Source organism: Nannospalax galili, unplaced genomic scaffold (assembly GCF_000622305.1).
Source record: "Nannospalax galili isolate Female #2095 unplaced genomic scaffold, S.galili_v1.0 scaffold1073, whole genome shotgun sequence".
Classification (NCBI taxonomy): domain Eukaryota; kingdom Metazoa; phylum Chordata; class Mammalia; order Rodentia; family Spalacidae; genus Nannospalax; species Nannospalax galili.
This window is the reverse complement of record NW_008333042.1, coordinates 977856-985465: the sequence shown is the minus strand read 5'-3', so window position 1 is coordinate 985465 and position 7610 is coordinate 977856. Positions and strand designations below refer to the sequence as shown.

At 38.0% G+C, this 7610-nt stretch overlaps 1 pseudogene; it reads left to right on the top strand.

Moving 5' to 3' along the window:
* The first annotated feature begins 4854 nt into the window (after positions 1-4854).
* LOC103729778 lies at positions 4855-6881 on the top strand (annotated as a pseudogene).
* The last annotated feature ends 729 nt before the right edge of the window (positions 6882-7610 follow it).

Below are 7610 nucleotides of genomic sequence, written 5' to 3'. Positions count from 1 at the left end.
TTTACTTACTTCTCCAGTCTACTGTTTAACTATTACCCAAACTTTAAGACCTAGTTTCAGTAGAAATTTTCCTCATAGCTTCCATTTATTTTTGTTAAATTACTTCTAGATGGTAAACATTTCTCAATTCATTAACTGTTTAGTTTCATTTTTTCTTGGCAAAATCTTGGCCATGATTTTCTTGGATATATCATCCAGTGTTCCCATTCACCAAAAATAAAGAGGAAATCATATTTCAAAAATAAACTCATCCTATACACCAGTAATATGGCAAACTGACCATTTTATCAGACAAATTATGTCAGAATAAAAGTTCATTATGGAATGATAAAATGGTCAGTTTATCCCCTGGTCTATAAGTCGAATACTCATTATATTTTTTCCTGTTACTGGATAATTTCAAATGATATGACTTAAACTGTGCTGATTCTTGGGTTCCGTTACATCTTTAGCTCTGAACTGACATTTTAATTTGAGCCACAGTAGTCCTCACTCAGGTTTACAAGTCTGTTAGTTATCTTTATTATTTCTGTCTCTGAGTTGATTATCTCATTTAGCTTCTTCTCCTGATTTTATTTACTTGTCTCTTTATATTTTCTTCTAGATAATTAAAATCTTTAAAATGGCTATTTTTAATAATTTTCAGGCAATTTGTAGGTCTCCATTTCCTTGGTGTCATTCATTTACTTCTTTTGTTGGGTTACATTTCCTTCACAGTTTGCATTCCTTAACATGTTGAGTTTCTATCTTTGCATTTGAGAAATAATATACTATGTCTCCAGTTTTTACTGACTGCTTCAGAAAGAGAAATGCACACACCAATGAGTTCAACTCGAGAGACTGAGGGTCTCTAAGGGTTTCCCTATCAATATGCCTTCCCTTTCTTCTTTCCCCTCTTCAATAGATGAAGCCTTATGATTTTATACCATTTGTCAATTCTGCAATAACATTTTGTGTGCGGACAGCCTTCTCTGATGTTCATTGGGGTAATACGCTGAATTATTCAGTATTTTTTGCCTTCCTCAGTTCAGCGTGGTGAAGGAAACATGGCATTCGTATGTTGTCTAAAGACAGAATTGTCAGCTAGACTCCTGGATGTGAGAACCTCGTGATGCTTGCAGTGAGTACTCATCCCTTTTCCCCATTATTGTTTTGATCATGAATATTCAGACACTCTGCTTCTCAGTGACCCATGTGGAAGAGGTAGCCGCAGACCTCTGAGTAAAGCCATGCAGAGCTAGGGAAGGAAGGCAGTTATTCTTTCCCATGGGGGAAATCATAGGCTAAAGAGGTCTCTCGGCACTGCCTGATTCCTCACAGAGTTAATGTTATCTATGAATGCTTGCTAAAACTACCACAATTTTGGTAGACATATGACAAATGGAATTTTCCCAGTCTTTCATGTTGTTGAAATTGCTCTAATCCATCATATGAATTATTCATCTAGCAATTTATATATTTTCCTTCCTGTAGAGGTAATTTGTGGAGATTTACTTTGTTGCTTTGGTTGTGTTATATATTGCCTATATTTTCCCCCTTTCCTAATAACTCTGCATTTGTGTCTGCAAATTTGAAGAGTCAGCCCTATATTCTGGCTCTATATACTGTTTTTTTTTTTTTTTTCTTCAAGAAATCAGCATCACCCATCTGACTGTCTCACAATTCTGGAAGCTTTTCCTGTATGTTCTGTGAGTGCACATCCTTCCTTCTTTTCCTTTCCTCCTGTTAGGGAGAAGTCTCAGGGCTGTGAGCCTCCTGTGACTCTCACAGAGTTGTGTCTACTGTGTCCTACCACTTGTGTCATTCTGTTGTTTTCAACTCTCTCCATGAGTTCAATCATATTGGCTCCCTCTGAAACTAGGTGAGGCAGAGTACAAACAGCTTCCTCTGGTAGCCACTGTTAGGCTGAGAAAGTTATTTTCCTCTGAGTAAAAAGCGATAGGGAAGGCAATACCTCTTGTCTCTGGGCTGTGCTGGTTATTAAGAGAGGGTCAAGTTAAATTTATGTTATTCATGTCAGTGTAGGCATCATTACTGTGCACTCATCAAGGTATTATAACTGCTGAATTCCCAACTTCTCCCAAAAGTGTTTTGTTTTTGTGACTTATGTCACTGTTTCTGTACATTATCAAAACCTTAAATATCTTTGGGTAATTTGTGTGTATGTGCACTCACATGTGAATCATGTGTATACATATATGTCTTTGTTCATTCATGTATGTGAGTGTGTCCATACATATGCCACAGTGTGTGTGTGTAAGAGTTGAGGACAGTCTCAGCATTCAGTCCTTATTTTCTACCTTGTTTCAGACAGAGTCTTTTAGTTTTTGTTGTTGTGTACATCAGGCTACCTGTTCCTTAAGCTTCTGGGAATTCTCATGTCTCTGCTTTCCATCACTGTAGGAACACCAAGATTACAGAAGCATTCTACCACTCCTAGATTTAAACAGATTCTGAGGATTCAAACACAGGATCTCATGCTTGCTTACCTTGACCCATTGAGTCATTATCCCAGCTCCAAAGACTAGACTTCTTGTGTCATCATTTTGATGGTGTGCTGTCACCATCTTAAGGGGTGCTACTTTGTCTTTTCATCACAACAATAGGCATTCTGTACCAAATCTTAGAATACTGTATTTTTTAATATTTACTATATTTTCAAGTGATGTTGTTCCTTTATTTTTATCCCCCAGATATAGAACATAAGTTCTATCAGGGTTTTAATTGTACAGTGTCTGCATTCTAAATAGAGCTTTACACATTATGTTAATATTTTGTCATTGCTGAAAGAATTACCAAGATTTGGCAAGGTTCATTCTGAAAATAAAAATTTTACAAAGAAATAGCTTTTCCTCCCTCCATGCAAAATAATAAAGAAATGGCTTTCACACTTACATTTTTTATCTTGCATAGCAAATGACATGCTCCCATAATTGATGCTCCCTAAATATTACACCAGGAAACTGTTAGATTGGATAAACACTTTCAGCAAAGTAGCAAGTCACAAGATCAAAATACAAAAGCAATAGCTTTTCTATTTACCAGCAATGAACATGCCGAGAAAGAAGTGAGGGGAAAAAAAAATCTGATGCACAGCTAGTATATTTGAACTAATTGCATACAGCATGAGTGAGGGTTGAAATCTGAGAGTCTTCACAGGAATGATAGTGAGAAATGTCTATACCTGAACCATGTGAGAGAGCAGCACTCAGTGTGGAAATGGCACACAGAGAGGGGGGTAAAGGACTGAAGATCTTCCAAACTTCAATAAGATATTTTTTTACTAAAATAGACTTAATGAATTTGTAATAGAAAGCAGTCTTGATACATTAATTACTATAGAAATAGCAGTTAATTTACCATTGTTATAGATTTTTTCAATGGATAGAGTAGGAGTTGATACAGAAGAGCATGAAATAAGAAAAGGGAGATTAAGACAAGATAATACTGGGTAGTGACATCAGCAAAATGACAGAATAAGATTGAAATTAGTATTCAATCCCAATAATTTCTTAATATTTTGGAAATCATTCTAACAAATGGAGAGAATGTTCAGAAATATTTGTACATCTTTGTACCTGTATTTATGTTTACTTATGAAACTTTTCATAATTTTTGCTCAAACTTATGCATGAAAGGTGTAATTTTTTAATTTTGCTGCATTGTTTAAAAGGAGAGGAAAAAGTGAAATAATACAAATCATCACAACTTTCACCATTTTAGAAAAGAAATAAAATTTTACTTCACGAGTCATCATCTTTTAGAGGTGGGTCTGAAGCAGGAAGCCTTTGGTGTACCTTCAGCCGTGCCATACAAAGAACATGCCCACTTTTGAAAAGAGCTGCACAGAGCAATGGAGGAGCAGGTGCACAAGGCTATGATGATTGCTGTTTAATAATGGAAACTGTGCTTTGGGAAGTTATGGTACTCATTAGAAAAAGGCCATTTTGTACATCTGGATTTAAAGTAAATTATGCCTCTAATGTCATATCCATTCCTCTTAAATTATGTTTGCATTTAGCAAGTAATGGTTTATAGAAAATTTGGGTCTTGAATACAAATGATGGAACAGTTCTTTTCTGTGAAAAACAATCTAGAATTTATGTCTTTTTCAGTTGAGAGTGTATGTCAGAAAGGATTTCTTTAGGAAAATTGAGAGACTATTTCAAGTAGTTCAAGTCAGGGAAATTTAACTCAAGTTGTAGTTAAATGGGTTGATGTGAAGGGTAGAGATTACAGAATACATAATGACACAAATTAGCAATAGATGATACAACCATTTGAGTGGTAGTCAGGAGAAGGAAGGAGATCAGAAAACATAGAATTCTGTATTTAGCCTGAAAGGTAATGATGTGAGCTTTTCAGGAACAAGGTCATTAAAGAAGGTCAAGACAGTGGCCTGGAATTAAAGAAGACAGAAGGTCATAGGTAAGCTCAGCCCTAGAGGCCCAGGAGAAATGAGGAGAAATACTGACTTTTCTCTGTTCCTCTCACTTCCACTTCTCTCTTCACATCCCTGGAACATCATACAATTGCCTCTAATTGACAAAGTCTATGGGGAATCAAGAGCGTGATGGAACCTGGGAAATGCAGATTTCAAGAGAAAGGTAGGCTGGGCATGTGGCCTTTGCCTCTCCAGTTCTATGCTGTTGGTTTGAGCTCTACCACCAGGGTACAAGGATAATAAGTGAATGTTCAAGTGGATAGTGATGGATGCATTCACAAAGGCATTGTTAAATTTTAGCCTGGTCTTAGATATTTTTTAATGTAATGAAACCTGGGCTGCACCTGGCAGTACAGATCCTGCCATCATTTGCAGCTTGCCACTTTACTAGTGCCAGATTTTCTAACAAAATGGCAACATCCTTAGGGAGGTCAAAGAAAAGAGCAGCTTTTGATGTTTCTCAGGATAGCCTTTGAGGAGGACCAGAAAACAGACAAGGAAGAAAGTAAAGGAAGCTACATGTGAGGATAAAAATGGTGTGTCAGAGAAGCACAGGGAATGTGAGAAGAGGGACTGCCCAGAAACATGTCCTCTGTGCTTTCCAAGTGCTTCTGTAAGATGTGCTAAAAATACCTACATATCCCAAGGTTATCGCCGTTTCTAGGGGGAACATTTCTGTAACAAATGCTTTGCCCACTGCAGAAGCCATAAAGATCAGTATGAAAAATAGGTTGTGTGGAAAAAATGTGAGCCAGCAATGGCAAAACTCAGTCAAGTCCAAAATTGTTCAGAGTAGACCAGCAGCTCCAGTACTGAGTTCAGTGTCCAAAACCCAAATGCAGAAAGTAGAGGCAGCTTCCCAATGAAATCCAACTTAGTCTACACGTGGTGAGGCCTTACAGGTGTGGAATGAAACAAAATACTATTGATAAGCCTGACACCCAGGTTATTGTTTACTGCCTGAAAATCTACCAGTGTTGGAAGTCTCCAAACATTGGTGGTATTCCATGTTCATCCACCCTCCTTTGCTGAAAGACAGTGTGGTACAATTCCTGCTCTCTGACTACTGCCCTTACTGCCTTGGCATGAGCCCCTCTTGGATCAGCATAGACCATGCTTCCCCCATCACCACTATCATTGCCAACCCAGGGAAGAGGACACTTTCCAAGGTGGGCCTATTCTCTTTTACATGGCATTAACAGGTGCTTCCACCCCAGTGAACTTAGACTTGTGCATGAGGCATGAAATGATGGAGTTAGAGGAGCTGTATGAGTTTCTAGTGTATTCCTATGTCCCCACTACCTACTTGGCTTTGAGAAACGTCATCCCCGCCTATGATATACAAATTGCAAAGAAATTCTAACCCTCCAGAGATGTATTCCTCACATCATTTGGCCAGGTCTTGTGCACACTGGAAGTGTTAAGGAAGTAGACTGGTTTATTTATAATGAGGAAAGGTTTTATGAACATGGGTTTCTGACTGTGGGAGCTGACTGGGATCTTTATCCTTAGAACTATTAAATCAGGCATGGATATTGGGGCTGGCCCAGCAGGTTTAGCAGCAGCTAGATAATTATGTCATTTGGAATTCTGATGACTGTTCTAGAAACAAGAGTCAGAATTGGGGCAGATTCTAGGATGAGAAGTGTTTTAAATGCATCATAGTGAGAAATCCAGATTGAAAATGACTGTATTAATAACCCAGTAGCACCAAAGTGTGTGTTCAACTGGGCATCAGCAAGTTGTAGAAAGATGTGACTTAATTCAGGAAGGTGGATGAATAACTGACCCCACTATTGATAGGTACATAAATTTTCATTTGACTCCTCTCATGAATGTTGTCTCAGAGTAGAGAAAGGATAAGAGTTTTCTCAAAGTGCCACTTTAGGAGAGAAGATAGAAGAGATCCACCGAGTTTTTGAAAAGAGTCCAGAATCCAGTAAAGTGAGTTGGAAGGACAGATGCTGCAATTCCATCATGGTCACTTGAAATATGCCTGAGGCAGCAACCTGTACAGGCTATCTGCTCACTCTTGGGACCACAGTGAATTATTTGCCCAGTTTTCTGGTAACCATATTCTTCTAACTCCTGAGTATTCTGTCATCACTGAAAAATTGGCTAAAAGGCTAGACATTTGACTCAAATCTCCAGTGCAAAGGAATGATTATATTGGTGATAAAATGCAGGGTATCTGTACAGATGGCATAGGGCATTCTGCACCAAATATATGATGCAAGGCACCATTAACTGGCCATATTACAGAAAGGTGCTACCCATGTCAGAGAAGAAGATGAAGGCCATCAACAATTTGATCACAGGCATAATTGAAAAGATTACCTTGAAGATTCTTTATATGTCCTTAAAAGTCAAGGGGTTAACATTTTGGACTTGTTCTTCCCAATGCCAGCAAGGAAGAGTTCTTTGCTATATGCTATGACATGGATGTCCAGAAACAGCAGAGTACAGAAATGTTGATGTTCAACAGGCAGGTGGTTGTATCCTGGAGGAACTTAGGTGACAAGCAGGTCCTGCAGGAGTAAATGACCATTCTTTGGCAGTATTAAAATAAAGTTTCACATCCCACAAAGTATTTCATCCTTTAGTGGAGCACAGAGCCATGAATCCAGATGACGTAGAGTTTGGTGAAAATATTTGGGCATGGTGAGGTCTATGATATATCAGTTGAGATAATAAACAGGCATTTTCCACAAACTTTTTAAGGGGTGTATTTGAGCAGTGTTTGAGAATTCAGCACTATTACATTATTTTAAATAGAACTTGTCTGTGTCTAGCTTTCTTCTCTGGGACAGTTGGAAACAGTATTTTGTGAGAGGGATTCTCTGTAAAGTAAAATTGAAGTGTTTCAATGCTGATTTGAATATGTAAACTCCTCACTATCCTGAATCATTGGCTTTCAAAATCCTTAGGGGGCAAAATAGAACCAACTGTGGACATTTTGCCTGTGATTCTTTCAGTTCACAGTTCTCTTTGTATTTGACAGTTTGCTTGTCAGATAATCTTTCATACATTGTGAAGCTAAGTAAATTGAAGAGGACTCACTAACGAGCTAGACAAAAAGCCTTGTGTCTTTCTTCTGTGACAATTATCACCGTCCTTAACTGACTCAGTATTTCTACATAGCTTCTGTATTTTTTACCTTCTTTAA